Here is a 23029-nt window from a genome sequence, read left to right as displayed (position 1 = left end):
TAAGATACACACAGCCACCTGCTGTGCTTGCTCACATAATGCTGTTTCGTTATCCTCAAAAGTTGTTCTATAATCACTGTTTTGACCAAGTACAGGAAAACAACTTCAGGCCACAATGCTGTGGGCAATTACCATCATGTTCTCTCATTACAGAGGTCAAATCCAAAACTGTCAGTAGGCTCTTTGTGGCATACAGAATTACATGGATATGAAAGCTGGTACACTTTCATAAAACACTTGCTATGTTTTCCAAGAATGTCCCCATGCAATTTCACGTGTGAATCCTACCCGCTCCCTTGCCTAACATCCCACGTCAAAGTTGACACTTTCACCATGTAGAACAAACTACAAATTTACCGGTTTCAAAGTAGTAATTTTAAATACAGTTCAGCAGATAATTTGTGCAAATTGGTCAATTGAGGTAAAAGTTTATGAAATTTCAAGTTTAGCTTTCCTATGAAGTGTTTGCCTCCCTTAATACAGAGAGACAGAGGCTCTATTTGTAATAAGTCTATATAGTAGTATGCATGTGTATATACAAATTGATATATAAATGTATGCCCATAACTACATGTACATATTTCCTGCTTTCCTGCTCTCTTTATTAGTAGATTGCATTTTTGATGATTCATATGCATTGTAAACATTACAAAGATTGTCTCCAACAAAATTAAACAGTGTCCAAAGGTTGTCCAAAAACTTTGTAAAGTTCCACATTCTCTGTTGCTCTATGATCTTTGCCACATTTGTTTCAAAGTAATAACAGTATTAATTATTGTATTATCATCAGTTCTGATCATAGACTGAGAATTTTAGAACAATCTATGTTTTTCTACAAAACCCAAATTCCATTCTAGACGGGCCTGGAAATAGTTGAAAAAAATAAAATATTTTCCTCTAAATACATTGCTTGGAATCTCAACATCTGGCATTAATTTTCTGTTTTCCTCTTTGCGGGCGATCTAGTTGTTCCAACTACCAGAAAAGTGGCAACAGTGCAGAAAGCAGGTAACTACTGCATCTCAGTGTAAATAAAGGGATGAATGTTTTATGTTATACAGCGACATAGAATCATATGGCATGTAATGCTCTCTGATTGTCCTGAAGAATTTTACAGCTAGCTTTTTCTAGATGTCCTTTGCACAATTGTGCATCTAGTCCCATCTATTGTTTGCTTACCGATATCCTGATGGGACCGCTCAGACGGTATCTAGAGTAAATTAGAAATAACTACTTAACAGTATTCATATAAAACAAATTGTTTATTGTATATGTATCACCAGTTGCTACTTTGTAAGTTTTTTGATATCAAACACTACAACATTCAGACTTAGAGTATGTACTTTTTAGAAAAAAAAAAAAAATTCTGGCTCTGCCCTTAGTGTGTTTGTTTCTCAGGCAAAGAATTAAAGTACCTGAGCAAATACTGCAAAGTCTGCCAGAGACCAGAATATCATACTGGATTGCTGTGGTAGTTTTAGGTGTGGAGGGACAGCAATTTTTGATATCTCCCTGCTAGGACACAAACATGCAGGGATTTTCTTGAATTTTGACACTCTACGTATATAAAAATCTTAATATGATGACTCCAAGAAAATACAACATGTCTGATATTAGGGATCCTCTTTGATTCTGTTTTTTCGTGGTATGGGATATGGTTGAATGCCAGCAAATTATCAACTTAGCCTCTAAGATGATCTTCAATATGAAAAGCAATGTTCCAGTTTTGTTCACAGTGCACGACTGCTGAACCCCACCTTGGAAGAAAGGAACTTTAGGTCAACTAACATTCTATCCATTTTTTTTGTTTTCAAGAGGTCCTTGAAATTATCTTTATATCATAAGTGTATCTATATTGTTTAGTGCAAATCAGTGTCTCTGTCCCTATGCACTCCACAGTCTGCTGTCTAAGCTGTAATGATATTGCATTATGTTCCTCGAAGGCTTATTAATGACATATGTTGTCACCGAAAGCAGGACTTTAACTAGAAGTCACTACAGTCTGGAGGTCATCGGACTTCCGTTCCTTTCCATTCATATTTTAAATGTCTTTAAACTTAAGGTATCAGTGGGCAGTATGTGGCCGTGCAAACTGCATGCAAATGGCATTGGGTGCTTTTTTATTTGCAGTAGATTAGCTCATGCCATTAAAAGCCTATTAAGATACATTTTAAGTTTAATAATTATTTGTTTGACATCCAATTGCAACCTTTCCTATTACTTTTTGGAAAAACTCAATCCAATTTGGCCATTTCAAACTTTCAAATGTATACGCCGTTATTCTGAGGTTTTATGCAAAGTGCTCAGCTGGTCACTTGAGGAAAAGTTCACTTGCAACTTTTGATGTCCCTCCAGGCATACAATAGGTCAGACATCTGAGAAATGCAATCTACTTCTTAGTCTTGCTTATAAGGGAAACAAGTAGAGTCATTCAGTGGTCCTGGCAGGTCACAAATACGAGGTGCAGTCTGATTTTCTTCTTGCACAGGTCTAAATAAATTCTCATTTGCAGTCAGTCAAGAGCCACCTTGTTGAAACTAAGAGACAGTGGGTAGGTTGACTCATCAATAGTCCCTGACCAGTGGGTAATAAGTTCCAAGGGCAAACATTCCCTATTTTTCAGCACATCTTGTTTGCGCTATCCCACAGTGTACTATTCTTAGTTAATTCCAGCATGGCAGAATTACTGTGTCACAGGAATATGCTCCTGAGCCAGGAGTGTGTATAGGAAAATGGGCTTTTGGCTCTTTCTCAACCAAACAAAATTGGATCTGGGACCATCTCTTCACCTCACCGGATTGGAACCAGGTTGGCTATATTGGTTTCGGGATCCAAGGACACCTTTTCCTCCGGTGCCAGTTGACATGTTACTTTCAACTTGTAAGCTTCACCCTGATCCTTTACAAGTTATTGAAGATCCTGAGCCCTCCCCAGCTCTCCTTTCTTTAAAAACATGAGTAACATACCTTATAAAAGGTTTTTCTACCAAAATGCTCAAACCATTCTTTCTGTTCGAAGAGCAGTTTCACTTCTCATCAAGAATACAGCGCTGAATGGAAAGGAAACAACAGGCCGGCTAATGATAATTAGCGTATTTAAGCTTCAAGCAGACAAATTGTCAGTTTATAAATGGTACTTTCCTGTGTATGTATATAAAATCCAACTACTGCAATTAATTGGAAATGTTTACATCTCCGTCGTTTGAATTATAGCAACCTAAAATATAGTCTAAAACGTACATCTAGCGTGACTGAATATATCAAAGCAGACCTCTTTCTGTCAAAAAAGTTTATTTTGACAGATTCACCAGCAGGTTTAAATGCAGCACCAGCCAACCTACCCATGTAGGCCTGAACCCATAGTCTGCTTATCAGCCTAGTGAATGACAATGTGTGTACGTTCGTTCACCAGTCATTAATAACTTCCATGTCACTGGTATATCTCCTGCACCATATAATAAGACCTTACTGTAAGTCAAGTGGGCAAATTGGTTATTAGCCAGTTTTGTCATATTTAAGGGTCAAAGCACATACATTGAGACATGACCAGCAGTGCCTGCGTGTGCAGAGAAGAAGAATCAGAAATACCAGTCAGCAGATGAACAGGTGACCACACAAAAAATGGATTTTCAAACAGTGTTGGAAAAGTGGCATAATGTTACAAATTTCTTAGTAGCACAGGATTCATACTGAGTACTTTAGAAAAAAGGAACTACAGGAAAGGATAACTCCTTTCCTATGTTCCACTTTTAAGTGGTATTTGGTATTGCCATTAGGACATCCATGCAGTACCATTGTTTTGTGCAAGGTTGGATCCAATGTTAAGATACACACAGCCACCTGCTGTGCTTGCTCACATAATGCTGTTTTGTTATCCTCAAAACTTGTTCTATAATCACTGTTTTGACCAAGTACAGGAAAACAACTTCAGGCCACAGTGCTGTGGGCAATTACCATCATGTTCTCTCATTACAGAGGTCAAATCCAAAACTGTCAGTGGGCTCTTTGTGGCATAGAGAATTACATGCATATGAAAGCTGGTACACTTTCATAAAACACTTGCTATGTTTTCCAAGAATGTACCAATGCAATATCACGTGTGAATCCTACCCTCTCCCTTGCCTAACATCCCACGTCAAAGTTTACACTTTCACCATGTAGAATATACTACAAATTTTCCGGTTTCAAAGTAGTAATTTTAAATACAGTTCAGCAGATAATTTGTGTAAATTGGTCAATTGAGGTAAAAGTTTATGAAATTTCAAGTTTAGCTTTCCTATGAAGTGTTGTGCCCACCTTAATACAGAGAGACAGAGGCTCTATTTGTAATAAGTCTATATAGTAGTATGCATGTGTATATACAAATTGATATATAAATGTATGCCCATAACTACATGTACATATTTCATGCTTTCCTGCTCTCTTTATTAGTAGATTGCATTTTTGATGATTCATATGCATTGTAAACATTACAACGATTGCCTCCAACAAAATTAAACAGTGTCCAAAGGTTGTCCAAAAACTTTGTAAAGTTCCACATTCTCTGTTGCTCTATGATCTTTGCCACATTTGTTTCAAAGTAATAACAGCATTAATCATTGTATTATCATCAGTTCTGATCATAGACTGAGAATTTTAGAACAATCTATGTTTTTCTACAAAACCCAAAATCCATTCTAGACGGGCCTGGAAATAGTTGAAAAAAATAAAATATTTTCCTCTAAATACATCGCCTGGATTCTCAAAATCTGGCATTAATTTTCTGTTTTCATCTTTGCGGGCGATCTAGTTGTTCCAACTACCAGAAAAGTGGCAACAGTGCAGAGAGCAGGTAACTACTGCATCTCAGTGTAAATAAAGGGATGAATGTTTTATGTTATACAGCAACATAGAATCATATGGCATGTAATGCTCTCTGATTGTCCTGAAGAATTTTACAGCTAGCTTTTTCTAGATGTCCTTTGCACAATTGTGCATCTAGTCACATCTATTGTTTGCTTACCGATATCCTGATGGGACCGCTCAGACGGTATCTAGAGTAAATTAGAAATAACTACTTAACAGTATTCATATAAAAAATTGTGTTTATTGTATATGTATCACCAGTTGCTACTTTGTAAGTTTTTTGATATCAAACACTACAACATTCAGACTTAGAGTATGTACTTTTTAGAAGAAAAAAAAAAATTCTGGCTCTGCCCTTAGTGTGTTTCTTTCTCAGGCAAAGAATGAAAGTACCTGAGCAAATAATGCAAAGTTTGCCAGAGACCAGAATATCATACTGGATTGCTGTGGTAGTTTTAGGTGTGGAGGGACAGCTATTTTTGATATCTCCCTGCTAGGACACAAACATGCAGGGATTTTCTTGAATTTTGACACTCTATGTATATAAAAATCTTAATATGATGACTCCAAGAAAATACAACCTGTCTGATGTTAGGGATCCTCTTTGATTCTGTTTTTTCCTTGTATGGGATATGGTTGAATGCCAGCAAATTATCAACTTAGCCTCTTAGATGACCTTCAATATGAAAAGCAATGTTCCAGTTTTGTCTACAGTGCACGACTGCTGAACTCCTCCTTGGAAGAAAGGAACTTTAGGTCAACTAACATCCTATCCATTTTGTTTGTTTTCAAGAGGTCCTTAAAATTATCTTTATATCTTAAGTGTGTCTATATTGTTTAGTGCAAATCAGTGTCTCTGTCCCTATGCACTCCACAGTCTGCTGTCTAAGCTCTAATGATGTTGCATTATGTTCCTCGAAGGCTTATTAATGACATATGTTGTCACTGAATGCAGGACTTTAACTAGAAGTCACTACAGTCTTGAGGTCATCGGACTTCCGTTCCTTTCCATTCATATTTCAAATGTCTTTAAACTTAAGGTATCAGTGGGCAGTATGTGGCAGTGCAAACTGCATGCAAATGACATTGGGTGCTTTTTTATTTGCAGTAGATTAGCTCATGCCATTATAAGCCTATTAAGATACATTTTAAGTTTAATAACTACTTGTTTGACATCCAATTGCAACCTTTCCTATTACTTCTTGGAAATACTCAACCCAATTCGGCCATTTCAAACTTTCAAATGTGCACGCCGTTATTCTGAGTTTTTGTGCAAAGTGCTCATCTGGTCACTTGAGGAAAAGATCACTTGCAACTTTTGATGTCCCGCCAGGCATACAAGAGGTCAGACATCTGAGAAATGCAATCTACTTCTTAGTCTTGCGTGTAAGGGAAAACAAGTAGAGTCATTCAGTGGTCCTGGCAGGTCACAAATACGAGGTGCAGTTTGATTTTCTACTTGCACAGGTCTAAATAAATTCTCATTTGCAGTCAGTCAAGAGCCACCTTGTTGAAACTAAGAGACAGTGGGTATGTTGACTCATCAATAGTCCCTGACCAGTGGGTAATAAGTTCCAAGGGCAAACATTCCCTATTTTTCAGCACATCTTGTTTGCGCTATCCCACAGTGTACTATTCTTAGTTAATTCCAGCATGGCAGAATTACTGTGTCACAGGAATATGCTCCTGAGCCAGGAGTGTGTATAGGAAAATGGGCTTTTGGCTCTTTCTCAACCAAACAAAATTGGATCTGGGACCATCTCTTCACCTCACCGGATTGGAACCAGGTTGGCTATATTGGTTTCGGGATCCAAGGACACCTTTTCCTCCGGTGCCAGTTGACATGTTACTTTCAACTTGTAACCTTCACCCTGATCCTTTACAAGTTATTGAAGATCCTGTGCCCTCCCCAGCTCTCCTTTCTTTAAAAACATGAGTAACATACCTTATAAAAGGTTTTTCTACCAAAATGCTCAAACCATTCTTTCTGTTCTAAGAGCAGTTTTACTTCTCATCAAGAATACAGCGCTGAATGGAAAGGAAACAACAGGCCGGCTAATGATAATTACCGTATTTAAGCTTCAAGCAGACAAATTGTCAGTTAATAAATGGTACTTTCCTGTGTATTTATATAAAATCCAACTACTGCAATTAATTGGAAATGTTTACTTCTCCGTCCTTTGAATTATAGCAACCTAAAATATAGTCTAAAACGCACATGTAGCGTGACTGAATATATCAAAGCAGACCTCTTTCTGTCCAAAAAGTTTAATTTGACAGATTCACCAGCAGGTTTAAATGCAGCACCAGCCAACCTACCCATGTAGGCCTGAACCCATATTCTGCTTATCAGCCTAGTGAATGACAATGTGTGTGCGTTCGTTTACCAGTCATTAATAACTTCCATGTTACTGGTATATCTCCTGCACCATATAATAAGACCTTACTGGTAAGTCAAGTGGGCAAATTGGTTATTTGCCAGTTTTGTCATATTTAAGGGTCAAAGCACATACATTGAGACATGACCAGCAGTGCCTGCATGTGCATAGAAGAAGAATCAGAAATACCAGTCAGCAGATGAACAGGTGACCACACAAAAAATGGATTTTCAAACAGTGTTGGAAAAGTGGTATAATGTTACAAATTTCTTAGTAGCACAGGATTCATACTGAGTACTTTAGAAAAAAGGAACTACAGGAAAGGATAACTCCTTTCCTATGTTCCACTTTTAAGTAGTATTTGATATTGCCATTAGGACATCCATGCAGTACCATTGTTTTGTGCAAGGTTGGATCCAATGTTAAGATACACACAGCCACCTGCTGTGCTTGCTCACATAATGCTGTTTCGTTATCCTCAAAAGTTGTTCTATAATCACTGTTTTGACCAAGTACAGGAAAACAACTTCAGGCCACAATGCTGTGGGCAATTACCATCATGTTCTCTCATTACAGAGGTCAAATCCAAAACTGTCAGTAGGCTCTTTGTGGCATACAGAATTACATGGATATGAAAGCTGGTACACTTTCATAAAACACTTGCTATGTTTTCCAAGAATGTCCCCATGCAATTTCACGTGTGAATCCTACCCGCTCCCTTGCCTAACATCCCACGTCAAAGTTGACACTTTCACCATGTAGAACAAACTACAAATTTACCGGTTTCAAAGTAGTAATTTTAAATACAGTTCAGCAGATAATTTGTGCAAATTGGTCAATTGAGGTAAAAGTTTATGAAATTTCAAGTTTAGCTTTCCTATGAAGTGTTTCCCTCCCTTAATACAGAGAGACAGAGGCTCTATTTGTAATAAGCCTATATAGTAGTATGCATGTGTATATATAAATAGATATATAAATGTATGCCTATAACTACATGTACATATTTCATGCTTTCCTGCTATCTTTATTAGTAGATTGCATTTTTGATGATTCATATGCATTATAAACATTACAAAGATTGTCTCCAACAAAATTAAACAGTGTCCAAAGGTCGTCCAAAAACTTTGTAAAGTTCCACATTCTCTGTTGCTCTTTGATCTTTGCCACATTCGTTTTAAAGTAATAACAGCATTAATCATTGTATTATCATCAGTTCTGATTATAGACGGAATATTTTAGAACCATCTATGTTTTTCTACAAAACCCAAAATCCATTCTCGATGGGCCTGGAAATAGTTGAAAAAAATAAAATATTTTCATCTAAATACATTGCTTAGAATATCAACATCTGACATTAATTTTCTGTTTTCCTCTTTGCGGGCGATCTAGTTGTTCCAACTACCAGAAAAGTGGCAACAGTGCAGAAAGCAGGTAACTACTGCATCTCAGTGTAAATAAATTGATGAATGTTTTATGTTATACAGCGACATAGAATTATATGGCATGTAATGTCTCTGATTGTCCTGAAGAATTTTACAGCTAGACTTTTCCAGATGTCCTTTGCACAATTGTGCATCTAGTCCCCTCTATTGTTTGCTTACCGATATCCTGTTGGGACCGCTCAGAAGGTATCTCGAGAAAATTAGGAATAACTACTTAACAGTATTCATATAAAATATTGTGTTTAATGTATATGTATCACCAGTTGCTACTTTGTAAGTTTTTTTATATCAAACACTACAACATTCAGACTTGGAGTATGTACTTTTTAGAAAAAAAACTAATTCTTGCTCTGCCCTTAGTGTGTTTCTTTCTCAGGCAAAGAATTAAAGTACCTGAGCAAATACTGCAAAGTCTGCCAGAGACCAGAATATAATACTGGATTTCTGCGGTAGTTTTAGGTGTGGAGGGACAGCTATTTTTGATATCTCCCTGCTAGGACACAAACATGCAGGGATTTTCTTAAATTTTGTCACACTACATATATAAAAATCTTAATATGATGACTCCAAGAAAATACAACCTGTCTGATGTTAGGGATCCTCTTTGATTCTGTTTTGTCCTTGTATGGGATATGGTTGAATGCCAGCAAACTATCAACTTAGCCTCTAAGATGACCTTCAATATGAAAAGCAATGTTCCAGTTTTGTCTACAGTGCACGACTGCTGAACCCCACCTTGGAAGAAAGGAACTTTAGGTCAACTAACATCCTATCCATTTTTTTTGTTTTCAAGAGGTCCTTGAAATTATCTTTATATCATAAGTGTTTCTATATTGTTTAGTGCAAATCAGTGTCTCTGTCCCTATGCACTCCACAGTCTGCTGTCTAAGCTCTAATGATGTTGTATCATGTTCCTCGAAGGCTTATTAATAACATATGTTGTCACCAAATGTAGGACTTTAACTAAAAGTCACTACAGTCTTGAGGTCATCGGACTTCCGTTCCTTTCCATTCATATTTCAAATGTCTTTAAACTTGAGGTATCAGTGGGCAGTATGTGGCAGTGCAAACTGCATGCAAATGACATCGGGTGCTTTTTTATTTGCAGTAGATTAGCTCATGCCATTAAAAGCCTATTAAGATACATTTTAAGTTTAATAACTAATTGTTTGACATCCAATTGCAACCTTTCCTATTACTTCTTGGAAATACTCAACCCAATTTGGCCATTTCAAACTTTCAAATGTGTACGCCGTTATTCTGAGGTTTTGTGCAAAGTGCTCAGCTGGTGACTTGAGGAAAAGATCACTGGCAACTTTTGATGTCCCTCCAGCCATACAAGAGGTCAGACATCTGAGAAATGCAATCTACTTCTTAGTCTTGCATGTAAAGGAAAACAAGTGGAGTCATTCAGTGGTCCTGGCAGGTCACAAATACGAGGTGCAGTCTGATTTTCTACTTGCACAGGTCTAAAAAAATTCTCATTTGCATTCAGTCAAGAGCCACCTTGTTGAAACTAAGAGACAGTGGGTAGGTTCACTCATCAATAGTCCCTGACCAGTGGGTAATAAGTTCCAAGAGCAAACATTCCCTATTTTTCAGCACATCTTGTTTGCGCTGTCCCACAGTGTACTACTCTTATTTAATTCCACCATGGCAGAATTACTCTGTCACAGGAATAGGCTCCTGAGCCAGGAGTGTGTATAGGAAAATGGGCTGTTGGCTCTTTCTCAACCAAACAAAATTGGATCTGGGACCATCTCTTCACCTCACTGGATTGGAACCAGGTTGGCTATATTGGTTTCGGGATCCAAGGACACCTTTTCCTCCGGTGCCAGTGGACATGTTACTTCCAACTTGTAAGCTTCACCCGGATCCTTTACAAATTATTGAAGATCCTGAACCCTCCCTAGCTCTCCTTTCTGGAAGAACATGAGTAACATACCTTATAACAGGTTTTCCTACTAAAAGGCTCAAACCATTCTTTCTTTTCTAAGAGCAGTCTCACTTCTCATCAAGAATACATTGCTGAATTGAAAGGAAACAACAGGCCGGCTAATGATAATTAGCGTATTTAAGCTCCAAGCAGACAAATTGTCAGTTAATAAATGGTACTTTCCTTTGTATTTATATACAATCCAACTACGACAATTAATTGGAAATGTTTACATCTCCGTCGTTTGAATTATAGCAACCTACAATATTGTCTAAAACGCACATGTAGCTTGACCGAATATATCAAAGCAAACCTCTTTCTGTCAAAAAAGTTTATTTTGTCAGATTCACCAGCAGGTTTAAATGCAGCACCAGTCAACCTACCCATGTAGGCCTGAACCCATATTCTGCTTATCAGCCTAGTGAATGACAATGTGTGTGCTTTCGTTCACCAGTCATTAATAACATCCATGTCACTGGTATATCTCCTGCACCATATAATAAGACCTTACTGCTAAGTCAGATGGGCAAATTGGTTATTAGCCAATTCTGTCATATTTAAGGGTCAAAGCACATACATTGAGACATGACCAGCAGTGCCTTCGTGTGCAGAGAAGAAGAATCAGAAATACCAGTCAGCAGATGAACAGGTGACCACACAAAAAACTGATTTTCAAACAGTGTTGGAAAAGTGGTATAATGTTACAAATTTCTTAGTAGCACAGGATTCATACTGAGTACTTTAGAAAAAAGGAACTGCAGGAAAGGAGAACTCCTTTCCTATGTTCCACTTTTAAATAGTATTTGGTATTGCAATTAGGACATCCATGCAGTACCATTGTTTTGTGCAAGGTTGGATCCAATGTTAAGATACACACAGCCACCTGCTGTGCTTGCTCACATAATGCTGTTTTGTTATCCTCAAAACCTGTTCTATAATCACTGTTTTTACCAAGTACAGGAAAACAACTTCAGGCCCCAGTGCTGTGGGCAATTACCATCATGTTCTCTCATTACAGAGGTTAAATCCAAAAATGTCAGCAGGATCTTTGTGGAATAGAGAACTACATGCATATGAAAGATGGTACCCTTTCATAAAAAACTTGCTATGTTTTCCAAGAATGTACCCATGCAATTTCCCGTGTGAATTCTACGCGCTCCCTTGTCTAACATCCCACGTCAAAAATTACACTTTCACCATGTAGAACATAGTACAAATTTACCAGTTTCAAAGTAGTCATTTTAAATACAGTTCAGCAGATAATTTGTGCAAATTGGTCAATTGAGGTAAAAGTTTATGACATTTCAAGTTTAGCTTTCCTATGAAGTGTTGTGCCCACCTTAATACAGAGAGACAGAGGCTCTATTTGTAATAAGCCTATATAGTAGTATGCATGTGTATATACAAATAGATATATAAATGTATGCCCATAACTACATGTACATATTTCATGCTTTCCCGCTCTCTTTATTAGTAGATTGCATTTTTGATGATTTATATGCATTGTAGACATTGCAAAGATTGACTCCAACAAAATTAAACAGTGTCCAAAGGTTGTTCAAAAACTTTGTAAAGTTCCACATTCTCTGTTGCTCTATGATCTTTGCCACATTCGTTTCAAAGTAATAACAGCATTAATCATTGTATTATCATCAGTTCTGATTATAGACGGAGCATCTTAGAACCATCTATGTTTTTCTACAAAACTCAAAATCCATTCTAGACTGGCCTGGAAATAGTTTAAAAAAATAAATTATTTTCATCTAAATACATTGGTTGGTGTTGGAAAATGGGTTATTGGTAAGGGCAGGTAGGTACCTACACTTAGCAATAGGCCACTAACCTCCACTAAGGTCCAGTTAGGTCTCAGTAAATTAACCCCAGCTCAACCCTTGGTAGCTTGGCAACGAGCGTCAAGGCTTAACTTAGGAGACAGAGTGTAAAGCATTCAAATATCACAAAACATCAATTAAATAAAACACAGGAAACAGTTTAAAAATCCAAAACCAATTTATAAAAATTGAATATATTTTTATCTTTAAAATTACACCAAAACGAATAAAATCGGATGAGGGGAACCGGAGATATGAATTTTTAAAGAATTATTATTTTTTTAGCGCCTAGAAACAAAAAGCGCCAATCGGGTCATCTGGTTGCACCTCGAAAGGGGCAAAGTCAAAGTTTAAGGCCGACCGCGATGGAGCCCTGCTCGGCTACAGGCTGCGGGAGGCCTCGGTTAAAAGTTTACCTTCATACTTAGTCTTTTTTTCGAAGATTTTCTTCAGCGGGACGAACCTGCCAGTCCAATCCGACCTCCTGGAGCCCTTCTCCGGATACGCGATGCTGGAATCCTCGGTGGAGATTTTTACCTTCGGACTTAGTCGTTTTTTCGAGGTGAAAATCCTTCGACCGGGGTAAACCTGGATCTTGATCCGACGTCCATGGAGCCCTCCTCGGATACGCTGGCTGGGAGGTCCCGGTCAACTTTTTACCTTCGGACTTAGTCTCTTTTTCAGAGATTTTTCTTTACTGGGACGAACCAGCAAATCAGGCCGGGTTGCGGTTGAGGCAAGCCGGCTAGAGTTGCCGCGGCGGGTCGGTCCCTCTATGGAGCTTTTTTACAAAAATTCTCCAAACTTCTCCAAACTTCTGGTGCTTCTCCCAGATGTCCTTTTAAGGTTCTTTTGGGGTCCACAGCTCACCCCAATAGTCCAGCAGTTCTGAGATGGTCCTTGGGCGGTGCGGACTACAACTCCCAGAATGCACCTGGCGCAAACTCCTTTTTGGCCACTGGACAGTGGTCAGCTGGTCGCTTTCTTCAGGAGTTGGTGCAGGGGACTCTGGTTAGCAATTTTTCACCTGTAGCAAACAGGGAGTCCCTCCTTGAACCAGTTGAAGCCAGGCAAAGTCCTTCTTGTGGTGAAGCCCAAGTGTGCAGCTGGTGCAGTCCTTCTGAGTGCAGGTTCCAGGTGCAGGCCGGGGGTCCAGCAGGGCAGTCCTTCTTCTTCTGTTGCTCTTCCTTGTTGGATGTGGTAGGGAACTGAGGTGTGGGTGCAGGTCTGCCAGTTTTATCCTTGCTCCTGGGTGAAAAGCAGGGGGGTCCTGGTTCTCCAATGAGGTGCAGGGTCATTCCCCCTGTGATGACCACTTCCTGGGAAGTGTGGCAAAAATCAATCCCAGGAGGCAACATTCTCTAAAAATCCATCATGGCTGAATCTGATTTTTGGAGGTTACATCTGGTTGAGCCAACCCACTGGTGTGGCTAAAAATCATAAACACACCCCTCTCCTGCCCTCTCCTAATCTAATCAAGGGGGCACCTAGTTGTCTGGGGTTGCAGGATGTGGGGGTGTTGCTGTTTGCTCCAAATGTCCTTCTCTGCCTTTGAAGACCAGTTTGGCAGCCCCCTCCCTTCCTGCCTCACCATCTGCTAAGGGGAGATTCCTTCCCACAGGCACATTCCTTTGTGTGAAGCCAGGCCACTTCACACCTCATCAAGGCAGCTTGGCCAAGCTGCTCAGGCTGGCCAATCAGAGCACAGCAGCAAAAACAATGCAGGGCTGAAATTGGCAACTTTTCAGGTAAAGTTTAAAACTCTTTACCTGAAAAAGTTATATTAAATCCAACAACTGGAAGTTGTAGGAATTATTACAACAATTAATTTGATACCAAACTCTTGGTATGCATCATTTAAGGAGACTTTAAAAATTAAAATAAAGTCTCCCCATTTTAGCCTATGAAGGCCATTTACTACAATGAGAGAAAAACGAATTTGGCTGTTTTTACCTCACCAGGGTTTATAAAACTATTTTTATAAAGTCCCAGCTTATAGTTACATGTCACCCAGCCCTAGGGGCACATAGGGCACACCTTAGGGGTGACTTATATGTAAAAATAAGGTAGTTTAAGACTTTGGAACTACTTTTAATTCCAAAGTCGAATTTGCATATAACTTTAATTTAAAAGCAGCCAACAAGGCAGGCCTGCCTTTAAAATGACACTGGGCACCTCAGCAGTGCACCTATGGGTGCACTACCTATGCTGTGGTCCCTAAACCTACATGCCCTACCATATACTAGGGACTTATAGGTAGGTTAACTTAGCCAATTATAATTAGCCTAATTTGCATATCCATTTTACACAGAGCACAGGCCCTGGGACTGGTTAGCAGTACCCAGGGCACCACCAGAGTCAGGAAAACACCAGCAAAAAGTGGAAAATGGGGGCAAAATGTTAGGGGGCCTCTGCAATCAGCCCTGTTTTCTCACACTTGGAATCTCAACATCTGGCATTAATTTTCTGTTTTCCTCTTTGCGGGTGATCTAGTTGTTCCAACTACCAGAAAAGTGTCAACAGTGCAGAAAGCAGGTAACTACTGCATCTCAGTGTAAATAAAGGGATGAATGTTTTATATTATACAGCGACATAGAATCATATGGCATGTAATGTCTCTGATTGTCCTGAAAAAGTTTACAGCTAGCCTTTTCCAGATGTCCTTTGCACAATTGTGCATCTAGTTCCCTCTATTGTTTGCTTACCGATATCCTGATGGGACCACTCAGAAGGTATCAGAGTAAATTAGAAATAACTACTTAGCAGTATTCATATAAAATATTGTGTTTATTGTATTTGTATCACCAGTTGCTACTTTGTAAGTTTTTTTATATCAAACACTACAACATTCAGACTTAGAGTGTGGAATTTTTAGAAAAAAAAACAAATTCTTGCTCTGCCCTTAGTGTGTTTCTTTCTCAGGCAAAGAATAAAAGTACCTGAGCAAATACTGCAAAGTCTGCCAGAGACCAGAATATCATACTGGATTGCTGCAGTAGTTTTAGGTGTGGAGGGACAGCTATTTTTTATATCTCCCTGCTAGGACAAAAACATGCAGGGATTTTCTTGAATTTTGACACACTACGTATATAAAAATCTTAATATGATGACTCCAAGAAAATACAACCTGTCTGATGTTAGGGATCCTCTTTGATTCTGTTTTTTCCTTGTATGGGATATGGTTGAATGCCAGCAAACTATCAACGTAGCCTCTAAGATGACCTTCAATATGAAAAGCAATGGTCCAGTTTTGTCTACAGTGCACAACTGCTGAACCCCACCTTGGAAGAAAGGAACTTTAGGTCAACTAACATCCTATCCATTTTTTTTTGTTTTCAAGAGGTCATTAAAATTATCTTTATATCATAAGTGTATCTATATTGTTTAGTGCAAATCAGTGTCTCTGTCCCTATGCACTCCACAGTCTGCTGTCTAAGCTTTAATGATGTTGTATCATGTTCCTTAAAGGCTTATTAATAACATGTGTTGTCATCAAATGTAGGACTTTAACTAAAAAGTCACTACAGTCTTGAGGTCATCGGACTTCCGTTCCTTTCCATTCATATTTCAAAAGTCTTTAAACTTGAGGTATCACTGGGCAGTATGTGGCAGTGCAAACTGCATGCAAATGACATCGGGTGCTTTTTTATCTGCAGTAGTTTAGCTCATGCCATTAAAAGCCTATTTAGATACATTTTAGCTTTAATAACTACTTGTTTGACATCCAATTGCAACCTTTCCTATTACTTCTTGGAAATACTCAACCCAATTTGGCCATTTCAAACTTTCAAATGTGTACGCCGTTATTCTGAGGTTTTGTGCAAAGTGCTCAGCTGGTCACTTGAGGAAAAGATCACTTGCAACTTTTGATGTCCCTCCAGCCATACGAGAGGTCAGACATCTGAGAAATGCAATCTACTTCTTAGTCTTGCGTGTAAGGGAAAACAAGTAGAGTCATTCAGTGGTCCTGGCAGGTCACAAATACGATGTGCAGTCTGATTTTGTACTTGCACAGGTCTTAAAAAAATCTAATTTGCAGTCAGTCAAGAGCCACCTTGTTGAAACTAAAAGACAGTGGGTAATAAGTTCCAAGGTCAAACATTCCCCATTTTTCAGCGCATCTTGTTTGCGCTATCCCACAGTGTACTATTCTCAGTTAATTCCAGCATGGCAGTATTACTCTGTCAAAGGAATAGGCTCCTGAGCCAAGAGTGTGTATAGGAAAATGGGCGGTTGGCTCTTTCTCAACCAAACAAAATTGGATCTGGGACCATCGCTTCACCTCACTGGATTGGAACTAGGTTGGCTATATTGGTTTCGGGATCCAAGGACACCTTTTCCTCCGGTGCCAGTGGACATGTTACTTTCAACTTGAAAGCTTCACCCTGATCATTTACAAGTTATTGAAGATCCTGAATCTTCCCCAGCTCTCCTTTCTTGAAGAGCATGAGTAACATACCTTATAACAGGTTTTCCTACCAAAAGGCTCAAACCATTCTTTCTGTTCTAAGAGCAGTTTCACTTCTCATCAAGAATACAGCGCTGAATGGAAAGGAAACAACAGGTCGGCTAATGATAATTAGCGTATTTAAGCTTCAAGCAGACAAATTGTCAGTTAATAGTAGTAGTACAAACTTTATTAGACTTTCAACAAGTCATAAAAGTATCAAATAATATACATTTCAGTATGCAATAAATAAGATAAAATTTAAATTAAAATAATAAAAGGATACATACAATCGGCGAAATTAAGATATCTTTAAAAAAAAATCATAGTTGCAGTCCAATAATAAACTAGATATAAAATTACAACGCTACCTCCACACGCTTTCTTGTATTGAATACGGAGCATAAAAATTTAGCCAAGGTTCCACACATCTCAATAGAGGATAGCACCTGGAGGCTGGCATACGCGGCGTGACACTGAGGCGTGTTGATTATCCTTAAGAGGGGGACTACTAGGCGTTTTCTCTGCTTAGCATAAAATTTACAAAATAGGACCACGTGAATTGTAGTTTGAGGTGACTTTGCATCACATGGACAGGGTTTCAGCGTGGTACTCCAATCGTTCATAGTAGGGAAGGTTCCTAGGCGATGAAATATATCTAACCTCAGTCTGGTGAGAACAAAACGGTAGGGGGGGTTTACCACATTCGACAAATAAGGCTGTATGCCCTCCGTCGACAAAATTATTTGATTGTGAATGACGGTGGGCTTTTTTGATTCAGCCTACCATCGTGAATCTTCTAGATATCTTAGTACCAGAGTACTCAGGTCCTTCCTAGAGATTTTCCCCAGCGAAGCTAGGTTTGTATAAAAAACTTTGTTTCCCATATTTTCGAAGAATGTCATAATATATCTTAACCAAGGCACCCTTGCTGCGTATGTGGACTTCATGCAGTCAGTCAGGATGGCCTTATTTAGTTCAGTATATTCTGAGGTCCAAACTTTATGCCATAACAGTAATGGTTGAATCTTTATCAAGTCTGTGATGAAGGGGAGCCCCGGTTCAGAGTGGACAATGTATGATGAAGAACCGTTTGGTACCATAAATAGCTGTCTTATCAAATCATTTTCCACCGTCTGCACTTGAGTACAATTAGTATATCCCCAAATTCCAGACCCGTACATAACGGCGGGGGTGCACTTGGCTTTGTAAATTTTTATCATGTTCGTCGAGTGTAACCCCCTATCCTTTTAGAAAAAAGCCTTAAGGCCACCGTTGTTTTGATAAGCTGGGCTTGTTTCATTTTCCTACAGTTAGCCCAGGAGCCCTGTTTGTCAAACATTATGCCAAGATATGAGAAGGTTCGCGCTGTTTCTACCCTCCCATCCGCGGTAGTAATATTATAAGACTTGCCGCGTTTCCCGCCACAGTTCATAATAAACGTTTTTGAGCGATTGACGGTGAGTCCCAATTGTGACATAAATGTGATGCAAGTAGTTAAAAGTTTTTGAAGAGCTAGCGGGGTTCTGACCATTAAAACTGCGTCATCTGCGTAGAGTAGTACCGAGACAGCGCGATTACCTATTGGGGGGAGATCTTTGCAGTCACTAGCTAATACTTTTTCCAAATTATTTATATACATTGAGAACAAGAACGGGGCAAGAACACAACCTTGGCGCACGCCTCTATGTATGCCAAAAGGGTGAGTACATTCCCCTTTTACCTCACTCTTGCTCGACACCCTGTGTACATTTCACGTATAAACTGAATTATGGCTGGTTCTACCCCCATGTTGCTTAAGATATCCCATAACTTATCATGTAGTACACAGTCAAATGCCGATGTTAGGTCAATAAAAGCCAGATGCAGGTTGCTTTCTCTAATCCTTGTATACTTTCCAATAATAATACTTAAGTTCAGGCTTTGCTCCACTGTCCCAATTCCTTTCCGGAAACCATACTGGACAGAAGATAAAGCATTCTTTTCTTCCGCCCATATTTGCAACCTGTTCAAGATAATTCTCCCTACTAGTATAGCCGTTGTTTCGAACAAGGAGATTGGCCTGTAACAGGCTGGGTTAAGACGATCACCTTTGTTATATTGGAATGATATTGGAGTCTCGCCAGGATGGTAAGGGACCTCGTATGCAGATAGCCCTCAATGTCTGCATCAATACGGGCCCCCATAGCTGGATATTTGCCTTGTATAAATCAATCGGAAGGCCATCGGGGCCCGGAGCTTTTCCTGATTTACTTAGAGTTATGGCTTCCTCTACCTCCTCAAGGCTAAATTGCGGGATTATGGTCAGACGTGTACCTTCCTGGAGACCTTGATTGTGTACAGGAACTGTAGGCCTCAAATCGCTATCCAGCGAATATATTTTAGAAAAATATGCAATCCAATCCTCTTTGGAAATTGCTATTTCCATCCTGGGTGAATCTCTGTCCCCAAACACGGGAGAATTTATTGTTTTCCAAAAGAGGATGTTATCTTTTGTACGGCTAGCTGTGTGTAGAGTCTCACACAGAGATTTTTTTAGGGTCAATTTCCTTTCCTTCATTGCTGTTTTTTATTCTTGTCTGCACCGGTGTATGTCTGTTGTAGATTTATTTGGGGCTGTTAGAGCCTTTTTCAGATTCCTATGTGCTTGTCCCGGCTTACCACCTCTGATACTAAGGGCTTCTTTTATGGTTTGCATGATCAATGTAAAAGCACTTAAGCATCGCCCTGGATCTAGATTCTCACTTAAACAGTCTTCAAAAGCGAGCTTGCAGTTACATAATAACTGTTTCAACAGAGACTTGGAGTCTGTCTGAGACCATTTTAGGGTATATCCATTGCGCAGTGCTAATTCAATGTCATCTACCAGAGTGGCCCTGTCATCCCTATCTGGTTTGAGGGGAGTTAATGAGAGGTTCAGAGTCTGGGGATGATGGTCACTAATTGCTATGTCGTGCATAGCATAATTCATGAGGTAGTATGCAAAGTGAGTTGACATTAAAACATAATCAATCACAGTATTCGCACCCCTTCCATTGTAAGTTGGTTTAAACTGTGTTTCATCAGAATATAGTTTGTTTACAAAGGATAGGTTATGGATTTGAGCCAGTGAATTCATTGCATCTCCTTGGGTGTTATGAGCAAAATGAAGTCTTAAACCAACACCTTCAGGATCCCAGCCACATACCTTATCTGAGGTTTCTTTACAGGGGTGGACGTTAAAATCGCCGCCCCAGATCATGAAGATCTCACGGTTATTATTTGCACTTATTTTTTTTAGATTATCTCCCATCTCCGTTAGAATATTGAAGAGATCACCAGGGGCTGCGTTATTATAAAAGTTAATAATGACTAGATGGGTCTTATGATCCAAGTTACCCTCTATCATTTGATAGAACGAGCTCGTAAATTTAATCTCTAGATTCTGTACTCGTAACTTGTTAGAAATATATATACATAGACCCCCTTTTGGTCTACCGTATCTGGACTGAGCGGCTGGCAAGTGAAATGTTTTATAGCCATTAATATGGAGAGGACTTAATAACCATGTCTCTTGGAGACAGATGCATGAATATTCTTCAATGAAGTTCACCTAGGTCTCATTGCCTATCTTGTTTGTTAGACCTGCAATGTTCCAGAACAGTAAAGCTAACTCCGCTTTCTGTTTAGGAATACCATACTGGTTCCTTGATAAACAGGGAGATAGAACACAGTTGGGTGGATGGATTATGTTTCTAGGGGGGCTCCTCTGATTTAAGTAGGATTGAATCCTATTTCTTATAGGGTCCGTTGTGTGAGATGTGTGTTCTTTATTTAAAACCCGCCCTGATTTATATGCTACCTGGGCTAGCTCTTCTAAGGAAACTGTCTGATTCTTGTCAAGTCAATCTATATCTTCTAGAGTCGTAAGAGGGTGGAATCTGTTACACCCTGTAAGGGGGTCTGGTGTATTTAGAGATGCTCTTACATGTTGTGGATTTATAAGGTTATACCCCACTGGTCTTTGATAAAAAGAGACCTAAGGGTAGTAGCGAGATACCTTGGGAAGTGACTTGTCTGGCTCCTAGCTCATAGATAATTCTGTCTACTAAGTTTGGTGAGCTGAATGAGAGGACCACACAATCTCCTTCCAGCACTTTCTTACTGCTTCCTATCCACTTAATTCTTCTAACCATTTTTATGTCTTTGAAAAGGGGCCCGACCATTCCCGAATTCAGACGAACTCCTGTCCAGTTTAGGGCCTTATTTCTCAGGGCCGTCCATGATTCTTGCTGCTGATCGTTTAGGGGTGGGACATTAGCCAAGACCATTACGTAAGGTGTAGCCTCTGGGGGGAGATGTAGTTAGTCACTTGGCAGATGTAGTAAATTCGAGGATTTGGTCCTACTAAAGGTGTTCCTCCCAGAGTTTACATGGGACTGAGTGGTCATTGTCCTAGATGGACTGATGCCTACTCTCTTGAATAGTCTAGGGTTTGAGGTTATTTGTTCGGGAGGAAAATAATAAGCTGTAGTAACGGAGGGTGAAGGCCGGGAAGTTTGATTCAAGTTGGATATTGATGGTTGTATTAATGTTTTTCTCAGGGGGTTTAGATTCGAGTATGTACCGTTTCTCCTATTTTGCAGGGGAAGTTGAGTGTTATTTTCTTGCTCTGGGATCAGTGATGATGTATTAAGATCCTTTAGTACTGGGTATGAATCTTCCCGGTGTAAAGCCTTTATTAATCCTAGGCCTGCCTCAAGATTATTCTCCACCCCCTTTAAACGCTCCAGCATGGAGTCGAGGGTGGCCCTAATGGATGATTTCAGGGTATTTACTAACTCGTGGAGATTTATAAGGAGTGATCTAGTCATATCTCCTACACTATTTGACGATTTCTTCCGGAATGGTTTCTTGGGATGTTTTATAACCGGAGTGGTTGTTATATCTATCACTGTTTTTTTTTTTATTCCTGTCTTCCAGGCCTACCTCCGGTTTTCTTGGTCGTTTAGCAACAGGAGAGAATTCATCCAGGGAGTAAATTATATTAGAGGTGTCTCTGATACATCCGTTAGTGTATTTTGCTTCTGTATACGCGCCCCCATGTTCATTAGATAGGGGCTTATTAAGTAGTTCTGGAGTTTCTGGTGGTTCATGGGATTGATCTTTAGACCGCAACAGTTTCTCTTCGATATTGGCAATTTGTTTATCTATCAAGCCCATCGACACTGAAATATATTTTAATATAGAAGTACCTTCTTATATGTTTGCTGAATTATTTGATTTAAAATGCTTCCTTTTACCCATATTATATCTGGTGACAGGATTCCTGTCCAGGTAATAACGGAGGGGGAAATCAGATAGATTAGCCAGCCTCAAGTCACTGCGCTGCGCTGCCCTAGTTCAGCAGATATTCACAAGAGTCATAGCTTGCTCAAAAGGACTATTTGTCGTATATAATGGTATGACCTCTCTTGCTCAAGTCACTTAGGATACCCCAGGGCCTTGCGCACCCTATCAAGTTGGGCAGGCTAGGCAGGGGGGGAGGGGTCCTAGGCAGCCCTGAAAGAGTGAGGCTTCTTACAGTCCTTTTGCCCTTTAGCCTTAGACCGCAGGGTTAAGAGGTATTGGTCCCAAATACCAAAGATTAAAGAGGGGTGGCCCAGTCCAGTCTCCTCCTGGCGATGACGGGCACATGACGGGCCCGCCCTTGGCCAGGGCGCTGCCCGCGCGCGTCCCGCGATAGCGCGAGCACGAAGTTTTGTTTAAAGGGCTCCTGCCCCCGACAACCAGTGACGCCTTCCTCCTCGCGGCCAATGCGCTTCCCGCGACAACAGGAGTGCGAAGTTTTGTTTAAAGAGCTCCTGCACCCGGCAACCAGTGATACCTTCCTCCTCGTCCGTTAATAAATGGTTCTTTTCTGTGTATTTATATAAAATCCAACTACTGCAATTAATTGGAAATGTTTACATCTCCGTCGTTTGAATTATAGCAACCTAAAATATAGTCTAAAACGTACATGTAGCATGACTGAATATATCAAAGCAGACCTCTTTCTGTCAAAAAAGTTTATTTTGACAGATTCACCAGCAGGTTTAAATGCAGCACCAGTCAACCTACCCATGTAAGCCTGAACCCATATTCTGCTTATCAGCCTAGCGAATGACAATG

Source organism: Pleurodeles waltl, chromosome 2_2 (genome assembly GCF_031143425.1).
Source record: "Pleurodeles waltl isolate 20211129_DDA chromosome 2_2, aPleWal1.hap1.20221129, whole genome shotgun sequence".
NCBI lineage: Eukaryota > Metazoa > Chordata > Amphibia > Caudata > Salamandridae > Pleurodeles > Pleurodeles waltl.
Note: the sequence above shows the minus strand (reverse complement) of the source record.